This window comes from Phocoena sinus, chromosome 20 (genome assembly GCF_008692025.1).
Source record: "Phocoena sinus isolate mPhoSin1 chromosome 20, mPhoSin1.pri, whole genome shotgun sequence".
NCBI classification, from domain to species: Eukaryota; Metazoa; Chordata; class Mammalia; order Artiodactyla; family Phocoenidae; genus Phocoena; species Phocoena sinus.
Genome location: NC_045782.1, coordinates 33,547,366 through 33,560,363, shown reverse-complemented (window position 1 = coordinate 33,560,363; position 12,998 = coordinate 33,547,366). Strand labels below are relative to the sequence as shown.

At 44.0% G+C, this 12,998-nt stretch overlaps 1 long non-coding RNA gene across 1 annotated transcript; it reads left to right on the top strand.

Moving 5' to 3' along the window:
• Window positions 1-3,222: 3,222 nt before the first annotated feature.
• Window positions 3,223-12,671, top strand: LOC116745175. The gene is made up of 3 exons (XR_004347305.1): window positions 3,223-3,415; window positions 4,655-4,815; window positions 12,231-12,671. It is a non-coding gene; the product is annotated as an uncharacterized LOC116745175 (long non-coding RNA).
• Window positions 12,672-12,998: the final 327 nt, after the last annotated feature.

Genomic DNA, 12,998 nt, shown 5'->3' with positions numbered 1-12,998 from the left:
TCCTACTGCCACTTCACCGACTCTCATCAGCTCTCACCTGTTAATACCCTAACTTCACGCTTTCAGTTGGATCTCCATATTGCAGCCAGAGATTTTAAAAAAACGTTTATTATGGAAAACTTCAGATGTATACAAAAGAAGAGAGGTTGGTATAATACACCCTCTTCTACGCATCACCCAGCTTCAACAATGATCAGCTCCTGGGAACTTTTATCTATATCCCCACCCACAAACTGGTTATTTTGAAGCAAAGCCAAGATGTATCATTTCATCTCTAAATATTTAAGTATGTATAGAGATGTGTTTTAAAAATACAAATCTCAACATGCTACTCTTAAAATCCTTCAACAGCTCATCTCTCCCAAACCGTTTAGTTTCCCTATCTATGGGAAGGGCATAAAAGTTGACTTGCTTTGTAGGACTAGTTATTAGATTCAGAACAGCACCTGGTCCAGAACATGTTCTCAGTGAATGTTAGCTGCCATCATTAGAATCACCATGACCACAGTCAGGTTCAAGCTGACATTCAAGCTCCTGTGCTCGTAGAAGGACCCTTAATTTCAGCCTCTTTCCATCTCTCTAGCTCTCACCACTCCAGAAATCTTGAGCTACTTGAGATTTCCCTGAATAAACTTAGCTGTTTTTCTCCCACATGCCTTTGTTCTTGCTGATGCTTCCTCCTTGCCTTTACTTTTTCTGCCTTTCAAACTCTGCACATCTAACAAGACTGAGATGGACTTCTATTATAGTACCTATACCCTTTGTTGCATTTTTTTTTTTAATACAGTCTTTCAACAGAAGATTGGAAGTGGCCTTCCAAAACACACAGTAAAGAGGGAAAATAGAAGTGAATCAGAGCCTGGGAAAGTGAATAAGACAAGGGAAATTAGAAGCCAAATATGTAGGCCATGTGTGGTTACTAAAGTTGAACTGTATTTTTTGTTTTCAGTTTTTGACCTAAGCAATACTCATATATTTTTTGAGTATTGAGTATTTCTTGAAAAATATATTTCAAGAAAAAGTGAAAGTCCTCTTTCCCTTCCTATCCAACGGAACCTCTATTAACAGTTTGATGTATATTTTGCTAGTAGTTTTTTTGAGGGGGGGTATTGAGTCAATTATATGTTCAGATGCAAGAAAACCTGACCAATAGTGGCTTAAATCATAAGGACATTTAATGTTGATGAAGTCTAGAGGTGGCAGGCTGGCTTCAGAATCCATTCGGTGGCTCAGCAATGCCCTATCTTTGGTCAGTGTGTCTGGGGTTCTCTTTGCCTGTTTCTCATGGCTGCCAAATGGCTGCTGTACCTGAAGTCTCACATCCTCACACAACCCAAGAGCATTCCAAGCTGGAAGGTAGGGAACAGGGAGAAAACAGTCTCTTCCCTGGCAGGGCTTTTCTTTTTCTTTTTTCCAGTTTTATTGAGAAGTAATTGACATACGTCACTCTATATGTTTAAAGCATACAGCCATGATGGTTTAACTTACATATATTGTGAAATGATCACCACGATAGGTTCAGCTAACATTCATCTCATGTAGTACAATAAAAAGAAAGAAGAAAAGAATAAAGGAAAAAAATTTGTGATGAGAACTCTTGGGATTTACTCTTTTTTATAAAACACAACATGATTATATTTTAATATACAACCAAAATACAAATCACCATAGTAAGTTGATGGCAATAAAGTATGGTATTTCATTTGCATTGCATGACAAATGGTTACCATCCTCAGTCATAAATGAGTTCTTAGAAACCAGTAACAAAGACATTGAGGTACCAAGGGAAATGAAAAAACAAAATGAAAAAACACAAGTGACTAGTAAGGATTAAGCATATATGAAGATGACTGAGCTGAACAATAAGAAGAAAAGCAATTTCTCTGTAATATCATATTACCAAAGATTAAAAATCTAACATTTGTACAGCCTTAGGAAACAGACCCACATAAACATGGGACAAGATTGATGAGGTCCCATCTATATATAGTAGGGGGGACTCTAGTTTGGACTCAAACTATAAATTTTGGATATCCTTAGTCCTAGCAGTTCCAATTCATTGGAATTATTTCAACAGATTAGTTGGATAGATTTACAATTTATATAAAAACCGTGTTTGCTGCATAGAAAATTTGTAGCTAGTATATAGATCCCCCCAAATGACTTGCATATTGATTTGTTTATCAACACACCCAAAGGGATTTGCACAAAATTCCATTAATAGTAGATAACATAGATGGAGGTGGCAGAGGGATTTGCTCTCAACATCTTTCCTATATGCCACACACAGCAGTGTTCGCTATAGTCATCGTGTTGTACATTATGGACAGTACACCCTAGTACTTAGGTATCTTACAACTGGAAGTTTGTATCTTTTGCCCACCTTCCTCCAATTCCCTCTTTCCCCCCACCCCCACTTCTGGTAACCACAGTCTGATCTCTTTTGCTGTGAGTTTGGTTATTATTATTTTTAGATTCCCTATATAAGTGAGATCATATAATATTTGTCTTCGTCTGACTTATTTGACTTAGCATAATGCCTTCAAGGTCCATTTTATTGCAAGTGGTAGGATTTCCTCATTTTTTTATGTGGAATAACATTCGCTTGTATGTGTATATATGTGTGTGTGTGTGTGTGTGTGTGTGTGTATGTGTGTGTATAGCACAACTTCTTTATCCATTCACCCATTAGTGGACACGTAGGTTGTTTCCATGTCTTGGCTATTGTAAATAATGCTGCCATAAACACACAGATATCTTTTTGAGTCAGTGTTTTTGTTACCTTTGGATATGTTCCCAGAAGTGATATTGCTGGATCATACATGATAGTTCTATTTTTCACTTTCTGAGGCTCCTCCATACTGTTCTCCATAGAAGCAACACCAATTTACATTCCCAGCAACAGTGTACAAGGGTGGCCTTTTCTCCACATCCTCGCCAAGGGCTTTTCTTTTTGATGAAAGGAGAAAGTCTTTGATAGAAGTCTCCCTGCAGACTTTCCCTAATGTTTCCTTGGCAGAATAGGGTCACAAGCCCACCTCTAGACCAATCACTGTCTAAGAGGACCGATTTTTCCATAAAACCAATCATGCTTCATCCCAGGGGCTGGCAGTGGGACCTTTTGCCCCAGATAGCACATTGCGATCTGCCTGTTGCTTGAAAACTTCTGGGCATTCTGTTTGCAAGGAGGGAGGGGGAGGAGGGAATGACTATTGGGAGAAAACCAACAGTGCTTGCCGCAGATACACGCATGCATGTTTTAAAATTTTTTGTTTTATTTTTTAAACAGCAATGGGCCCAAGCTGCAGTATTCTCCAACTCACTATTTGCACTTATTTTTCACTTACCCAGCCGATATGGCAGTGCGTATGGATTTACCTCCTTTGTAACTACTGCGTAGTATCTCTGACTGAGGGTAAGTTTTCTGTCTTTTACTATTGTAAACTAAACAATACTGCAATTAACTGTCTTATACAGGCTCTTTGTACACATATGTATTTCTCCAGGGGAGATACCTGGAAATAGAATTGCTAGATAAAGACATTAAAATTTTTGATTTAAAAGTTTGATAAAAATTGCTCTCCAGAAAGGCTTTTATGCCAATGACATTTCCACTGATGAGGATGAACATTCCCCTTCCCTTCTTTCTCTTTGACAGCTAAACAGGGATAAAATTTCACCACTGGATATTACTGTTCATAACCTAATGAGGGAAAATGATACCTATTATTATCTTACTTTGCCTATGCTATCATTCTGATTCCATTAAGAAAAACAAAACAACAAAGTTCTATGGTCCACATTGTCCATAAGAGAAGTTAATACCAGTCCCTCAGAGAAAGCAGTCTTCCTCCTCCCCTCAACCTGTCCTTGACATGCATTTGTTAATATATTTCTGTCCTGCTAATATTTTATTACTCTCTGTATCTCCAGCATCTAGTTCAGTGCTTGCTTCATATATTAGATATGTAATTTTATGAGTTCAAGAAAATCTGACTTGATTACAGAGAGAACAAGGGGTAAATATGGACTGATAATGACTAAAAGCACATTTTCTGCATCTCAAATCAAGATGCGAGGGTTTACTAAGGATTTTTTGTTTGTTTTTGTTTGTTTGCGGTATGCGGGCCTCTCACTGCTGCGGCCTCTCCTGCTGCGGAGCACAGGCTCCGGACGCGCAGGCTCAGCGGCCATGGCTCACGGGCCCAGCCGCTCCACAGTATGTGGGATCCTCCCGGACCGGGGCACGAACCCGCGTCCCCTGCATCGGCAGGCAGACTTCCAGCCACCGCGCCACCAGGGAAGCCCAACTAAGGATTTTTGTGCCACTTTCTGGTGTGGGAAGCCATCTTGGAGGTATAACATGAATATAGAAATGAAACTTCTGAGGTATTTTGATGGTTTATACAGACAGCAGGTCAGTATACTTGAAATTGGGACTATGTTGGAGGTTAAGTTGTAAAAAAGAGCTTAAGAGAGAATGCTGAGGCATAAGGAGAGATGAACTGCCGAGAGCCAGAGGCAAAACTCAAGTCAGTAGTTTTAAAAATAGGTAATGAGTTGAAAATAGACTCTGAAACTTTGAGTCAGCCAGCAGCGGGCAAATGCATTATCTCACAGACAGCCGAGCGGTGACAGAATTCCCTCTTTGTAGGTCCTGCCTCCCTTCAGAAAGCATGTATGGACTTGTGAAAGGAAATCAAATTCTCAGAAGATGAAAGACTCTGTTCTACCTCAGAGTCTTGCTCCCTCTTCCTGTTGCCTTCACCTGAATTTTCAGATCATCCATTCATCTATCCACGCACTGAATATCAGGTGAGCTCCTGTGTACGTCAGGTACTATGTCATTCAAGCTGGATTCCCAGCAGTCATGGACAGATACAGGCCTTCCTCTCATGAAGGGAAAATCACACATTAGACAGGTAATTGCAAGTTCAACAAGTGTAACTGGAAGGGAAGGGCAGAGTGCTTTGGATCATGGAGCAGGGAAGCTCGACCTGGTCCGAAGGGTCCTGGAAGGCTCCCTGAGGAAGCCAGGTTTAAATTGAGTTTGGAGGAGTGAGTAGGAGTTAGCTCAGTCCCTCCATGTCACCGCACCCCATTTCTCTCTAAGGCCTTGACCTCTACTATGCTGTGTGGAATTTCTTATCCTATTGGGAAGACTCCCTGTGCATTCTCTGACTGCTTCTCTTTATTTCGAACCCTGGGTTCTCCCTGAAGATCCTGGGTCTCCAGTGGACCTCTGTCTCCTCTTTGATGGATCTGTCCATCCACCTCGTTCCCCCTCTCAGTTTGGGGAGAGAGAATGCTACAGCTTCTCTTTTTTCTTAGACAATGCTCTAATAAAGGGATGGAGAAATCATTTTGTCTTATTTCCAAGTTTTGGATAACTTTTCTTATCATAACATAAAGCAGTTTAGCAGTGGGTCAAGCACAGAGTAAATTCTTGATATATGTCTTATTAATGCTATTACTATTTTAAAAAGACTCTGACAGTACATTGCGCATAATAAGGACTTCATAAGTAATGAGTCCCTTCCTTCATCCAAGGGCCCCATGGCCCAGGCAGAGCAGAGAAGATAGGGCTGTAGGAATCAAGTTTGGTAGGGACCTTAGAGGTCATCTGGTCTTGACAGTAGAGTGATTTATCCAAGGGCACACAACCTGTCAATGTTGGAGCTAGACTTAAGATCCAAGTTTTGATACTCCAACCCAAGTGTCCTGACTTGTACTTTAATGCTGTTTCTACTACAGTACCCCATGCTCTTCATTCTCCGTGGGGATGCTCAGTGGGGCTCCCTGTCTCTTTTCACCGGAAGACCTTGAGTCTGTGCTCTCAGAAGCCTCCTCTTGTCTCCTCTGCAAAAAGAGGACTGTCCTGTGCAACCTTGGAAACTCCCAGGACCTCTCTCCAGTGCAGGGAGCACCTCTGGCTGTCTCACAGGGAAGGGGGTGGGGTAGGAGAGGATACAACACCCCCTCCTGCTATTTCCAAGTCTCTCTTGTCTTGAGGGTTTGAAGGACATATTCCTGAATCTCCCTGCATTCCTCAGTCTTCACTTGGAGGTGTCCTTGAAGCATCCCTTCTGCTTTGCTTGGGGAGATGTTGCATTATAGATGGCATTTGGTACCTACTGTGTGTCTTCCTGTTGTACAGTTTTAAGGACACAGGGTCCTTTTAGTTATGCTGTATGTACTCCAGGGGGCAGTACAGCATCACAGTTAAGAGCATAGAACCCAGAGTCAATCTACTTGCTTTAGAATGTCAGCCCTAACTGGGGCAAATTATTTACACTCTCCAAGTCTCAGTTTCTTCACCTGTAAAAGAGGGGCAATAATAGAGGCCACTCCAGAGGCTTGATGGAGAATTAAGAAGTACTGCAGCATATAAAACGTGTGGCCTGTTGCCTGGCATATGGCAAGCATTCAGTAAATGCCAGCAGTTATTATTGTCTCATCAGCCCAGGGAGGTAGGCAGGGCAGTTTGTATTGACCCTTTTATGCCCCTGGGAAGGCTGAGTTTCAGAAATGTTAAATGACTTGGTCTGAGGTCACAAATCCAGTAAATGACAGTCAGGACCCCAGGTGTCCTGACTCTGAGTTCCGTGCTTCTTCTGTTCTCAGAGTGGCCTCTGGAATGAGTGGTATTTCCCTTGGGGACCTGCCTTTCATGTCTGTGAATTCTCTCTCCTTCCTGCTGCTCCTCCTCTTACCAAAATTCTGCCTGGTGCTTTCTCCAGAAACCCCAGGGCCAAACTTCTGCCTGTCGCTCAGAGGCTCTGGGATGCAGGTCTCTCTCAGGAGGGACCAGGAAGGGCACTCAGCGGCTGTGAGGCTGGTGGGGTTCATCCATGCAGTGTGAGCACTGAGCCTTCAGCTGGGTGTTCACCTAGATGTCTACTGAGTAGAATTACTTCGAGTCCCTCCCACTTGAAATAAGACCTATCATATGTTTATGCATTTGAAAACTGCAGAATCGGTTAATTCTTTCTTTTTAAAAACACTTGTTTTTAAAAATTATTTTATTTTATTTTTTTTATTTTTGGCTGCGTTGGGTCTTCGTTGCTGCGCACGGGCTTGCTCTAGTTGCAGCGAGCGGGGTCTACTCTTCATTGCAGTGTGCAGGCTTCTCATTGTGGTGGCTTCTCTGTTGGGAGCACGGGCTCTAGGCACGCGGGCTTCAGTAGTTGTAGCACACGGGCTCAGTAGTTGTGGCTCGCGGCCTCTAGAGCGCAGGCTCAGTAGTTGTGGCGCACGGGCTTTGTTGCTCCGCGGCATGTGGGATCTTCCCGGACCAGGGCTCGAACCCGTGTCCCCTGCATTGGCAGGCGGACTCCCAACCACTGCGCCACCAGGGAAGCCCAGAATCATTTAATTCTTATAACAGGTATTGTAATATGATATTGCTGAAAAGATACTAATGTGTTTTTACACTGTTACCCTTTCTACAAAAGATTATTTCTCATCCAAGGCCTCTGGGCTTCTTGCTTTTATATATCAGCAAGAATATTCCATTTTCTTCAATGAAAGCACTGGGTTTCATTCTTCTTTGATGTCCAACGAATTGTCAGGGTAGATGCTAGTGCTTCCCTATTCTTTTTCCTCTGGAGTAGTACTTTCTGAAGTGAAAGCTCTTTCACTTGTTGGCTAGGTAACTCTGGGTAGGTTACTAAACCTCTCTGAGCCTTCGTTGCCACATCTGAAATGATAATTATCTGACAGAGATTATAAAGGGTTCAATGAGATGATATGTATAAAGGACTTAGTATAGCACTCTCCCTGACATTTACGAGGTGCTTGATCAGCCTGAGTTTGTCTTTACCTTGTGTTTCTATAGTCCTTCACACTTATCCATCTGTAGTCACATTTATTATTTCGTTTTCTCCTGACCCTGTGAAGCACATGGGACCAGTATTAATTTGAAATATGGATAGATATGGCTAAATTGCTTTACAAAACCTTTATCAGTTTATACTTCCATCACCCCTGTGTGAAAATCCCAATTTACTATCTTTACTTAAGCATATCACACTTTTTTTTTTTTTTTGCTGTACGCGGGCCTCTCACTGTCATGGCCTCTCCCGTTGCGGAACACAGGCTCCGGACGCGCAGGCTCAGCGGCCATGGATCACGGGCCCAGCCGCTCCACGGCACGTGGGATCTTCCCGGTCCGGGGCACGAACCCGTGTCCCCTGCATCGGCAGGCAGACTCTCAGCCACTGTGCCACCAGGGAAACCCTCCTTCATTTTATTTTAAGATGTTATTCTCTTTTCTGTATTTATAAAAAATACAGGGGAAACAAGAGAAGAAGTATGTATACCTGCCAATGAATAAAAGAACACATAATTGGAACTTCCCTGCTGGTTCAGTGGTTAAGAATCCGTGCTCCCAATGCAGGGGGCCCGGGTTGGATCCCTGGTCAGGGAACTAGGTCTCACATGCATGCTGCAACTAAGAGTTTGCACGCCACCGTTAAGGAGCCTGCAATCCACAACTAAAGGAGCCTGCCTGCTGCAATTGGGGAGCCCACGTGCCGCAACTGGGGAGCCCTTGAGCTGCAGCTAAGGAGCCCGCCTGCTGCAACTAAGACCCAGTGCAACCAAATAAATAAATAAATAAAATTGAAAAAGAACGCATAATTAAAGTAGGTAACAATTTCGGGGGTGTGGGTAGTAAACTAAGGCTGTGCATTAAATAAAGAAATCTAATACGAATGCCCTTTCCTCTCAACTCTACAGTGACTTGTAGAACATTTTCTTCATTACTCTATCAGTGATGGGCTTTATGCTGTGAAAATCTCAGAACCTAAGCTTATGCAATGGTCTTAATGTCCAATATAAGAAAACAACTCATTACTCACAACTGATACAAGTAACTGTTTCATAATCTTTCCAGGACCATCTGTAGTATCTGAGTGGTTATGTGAAATGGTCACAGGGTCCACAAATTAAAGAATGTCTGACATAAAATCATTTCAATCCCAGGGAATACAGCCAGGATTGAAGAGGATGTTAAACAGGGTACAGAAGTGGGAGGTAGTGTACCTGGAGTCACATCTGAGGAGAGTTCTCAGATTCAATAAACGTGAAATCAGTGAGTAAAGAAATACGGGTGAGAATAGGCAGCAAGGTCAGTAGGAAGTAGCCAGAGCAAGAAGCCAATCAGAGAAGACACACAATTATAAAGGGAAAGGTCTGGGAAATCTAAGCCTCACTCACTTATTCAGAGGAATTGAAAAGGTCCTTGAAAAAGGAATGGTGGCTGAATGGAGGCACATAATGAAATGTTAATTCTGGGGAAGTAAAATTGGATGGCATGTTAATATGGAATAAGGTTTCTACAATGCATGAAAGAATATTTTAACCATTCTCTGGAATCCGAAGGGAGTTCTGAATAGGCATTTTGAGAGTGATGGTGATGATGAAGCCTCCTTTATGTTACATCTGACAAAAGTGTGTCAAGCTCCAGACTTCCCTGGTGGCACAGTAGTTAAGAGTCTGCCTGCCAATGCAGGGGACACGGGTTCGATCCCTCGTCCGCGAAGATCCCACATGCCACAGAGCAACTAAGCCCGTGTGCCACAACTACTGAGCCTGTGCTCTAGAGCCCGTGAGCCACAACTACTGAAGCCCGCGTGCCTAGAACCCGTGTTCCGCAACAAGAGAAGCCATCGCGATGAGAAGCCCGCGCACCGCAACGAAGAGCAACCCCCACTCGCCACAACTAGAGAAAGCCGGCGAGCAGCAACAAGACCCAACGCAGCCAAAAATAAATGAATACATTAATTAATTAATTAAAACATTTGTCAACCTCACACATTTACAATCAACATAAACGTAAATATAAGGAAGACTCTTGTGAAGGTTTCTTAAAGTAAGGGGCAGCATAAAATGACACGGGGTTTACCATCAGTTAAGTTTCGGTTTGGCCTCTAGTGTCCACATTTACTGTCATGAACCTTAAGTAAGTCACTTAACCATCCTGAGTTTGAGTTTCTTCATCTAAAAAAAAGAGAGAAAGACCTGGGGAACTGGGGGATCAGTGGAGCAGTGCATCTGAAAGCATTCTGTACAGCACAGTGCTGTACAAATGCTGGCCTTTTTTTTTTTTTTCCCCCTAGGATCTTAGTTCCCTGACCAGGGATTGAACCCGGGCCCTCAGCAGTGAAAGTGCAGAGTCCTAACCACTGGACAGCCAGGGAATTCCCGATGGCCTATTAGTTTTAAATTCAGCACTTCATCCCAGTAGAGTGAGGAATTCCACATTTGGACCCATCTTCACTGGAGATGTCTGAAAAAGCTGCTTCTGGTAGCATGCCTTTTGGGCTCTGTGGGCATCCCTTGCTGAATAAAACTTGATGATGGCATAGAAGCCAGGACCGGCCACTGCTGCGTTTGGGAAGACTCGGACCGAATACAGAAGGCCAACCTGGGAGAAGACTGTGAACAGAGAATGCTGTAGGGTGGTCCCATGCTAAGTAAGTGCAGGAAATTTCACGCCCAGGAAAACAAACCGCCCATTCCCTTATATTCCCCCAGCCCTTTGCCACAGGCAACTGTGGTGAGCCTGCAACTCCAAACACTTCTCATTTTATGAACAAGTTTCCCTCTGAAATCCTAAGCTTCGAGAAGCATTAGGAGGCAATGCCGTCTGTTGGGAACTATCTCTCAAAAATCTATGGGGGCGAGCTGACTGCTCAGGTCGGCTCTAGAACTAAGATTCCTCTCAGCGGAGACCACCCATTACCTACTTCTGAGCTCTTTTACTTCAAAAATTGTTGACTTTGGAGGAATTACTTGGATCTTGATACTGTTTCAAAGCAATAACTATAGATTTATTATCCATATCATTATCCATGGCATTCATTGTATGTATCCATTTATTCATTGTATCCATTATCTGTGTATGGAGAAGATCCATAATCTTCTCCAGATAGATTATGAACACTTCATGAACGATATTTACAGATTTATCATCCTTTTTCTAGTACCTAGCACACTCATACTCTATTAGGTACTCAAATATACTTGGGATTAATCCGTTGCGGAGCACGGGCTCTAGGCAAGCGGGCTTCAGTAGTTGCAGCACAAGGGCTCAGTAGCTGTGGCTCGCAGGCTTAGTTGCTCTGTGGCAGGCGGGATCTTCCCGGACCAGGGCTCGAACCCATGTCCCCTGCATTGGCAGGCGGATTCGTAACTACTGCGCCACCAGGGAGGGCTGGAAGGCGGATTGTTTACCGCTGAACCATTAGGGAAGTCCCAGGATCAGCCTTTTAAAGAAGCATCCCAGAGATGTTTGAGTGCAGAGATCCACAGACCATATTTTGAGAGATGATATTTCCCTATGGACACCTTTCCTCTGGCAGCCCTTTTGAATGGCAGCTATGTTCTCTCCGATGCTGCACTGCCTGCAGTCTACCCAGCTTTCATCCCAGTGAGAACATTCCAGAGAGCAACTAAGGATCAACTCCAGGTGTTTCTCCAGTCACCTCTGGGGCTGACTGCATGCCACCAGCAACTCACCTGCTGCCCAACTACACTGACACCTTCCAGATTTGTGACTCAGCTAGCTCTCCACCATGTTATTCTATGTAGACACCACCCCCCTTTTACAAAGACTTGGACACCCATAAGCCTATAAAAAAAAAAAGGAGTAGGGCTCCAGGACTTCTCCAAGTACAGGTGGTGCCTCCTCACCATACCTGTATACGGACGCATGTTGGGTCGTGTTGGTTGGCTCCTGACACCCATTTCTACCCTCTTCTCTGCAGGTGCTAGAAGCCTGGGAACCATATTTCACAGATCCCCTCGACAATTGGGTTCTGCCAATAAAATGTACTTGTGTGAGATTTGGAAGGTGGAAAGCAGATGGAGATCATTCTTTCCTCCTCTGCAGCAGACTCCATATTCCCCATCTAGTCACCACCCTTGGGGCTTAGGGGCTGCAATGACCTCATCAGTGGTTTCCCAAAGTTTCCTGACTTCTGAGTGGCAGCAGCAGTTTTGAGTCTATGGAAAGCAGCTGGGGTGGAGTAACCTGAAGGCTAGCGCTACAATGCCCCCATCCCCAACATTAGCCCCCTCAAGGATAAGCACCAACTGTTTGGTTCTAATCTTTCTCTCTCTCTGGCTTTTTCTTTGCTTGAAATATCTAGAGTGCCTTCTATTTTCTTGTCTGTGGTAGTTTTAAAATATGTCCACAAATTCTTTGACTCTTCTTTCTTCAAAAGGTGGAGTCTAAATCCCCTCCTCTTGAATGTGAGCTGGAACGAGTGACTGACTTCTAAGCATGCTATGTGGCAGAAGTGGTGCTATGTGCCTTCTGAGGCCAGGCCACAAGAGGAATGACCTCTGTCTCTTCTGGACAGCTCCCTCTGGAGGAAGCCAGCCATCATGTAGTGAGGACATTCAATCAAGTAGCAGGTGGAGAGACAGGCCCATGCAGAGAGGAAATGAGGCCTCCCTCTAACAACCAGCACCACCCTGGCAGCCAGGTAAGGGAGTGAACCATCTTGGAAGTGGACCCTGCAGTCTCAGTCCAGCTGTCAGATGACTGCAGCCCTGGCCGATATCTTGAGGACCTCATGAGAGACCCAGAGCCAGATTGCCCAAGATATTCCTAAAGGCTCGACTCAGGAATTGTGAGCAATAAATGTTTATTGTTGTTTTGAGCCACTATTTTGGTGTGATCTGTTACATACCACCAGATAATCAATACACTGTCTGATTCAGGGTTGAACCAGACAGACTTGAGACCCTCAATATATTGAACTGACTTTTTTTTTTTTTTTTTTTTTGCGGTACGCGGGCCTCTCACTGCTGTGGCCTCTCCTGTTGCGGAGCACAGGCTCCGGATGCCCAGGCTCAGCAGCCATGGCTCACGGGCCCAGCCGCTCCGCAGCACGTGGGATCTTCCCAGACCGGGGCACGAACCCGTGTCCACTGCATCAGCAGACGGACTCTCAACCACTGCGCCACCAGGGAAGCCCGAACTGGCA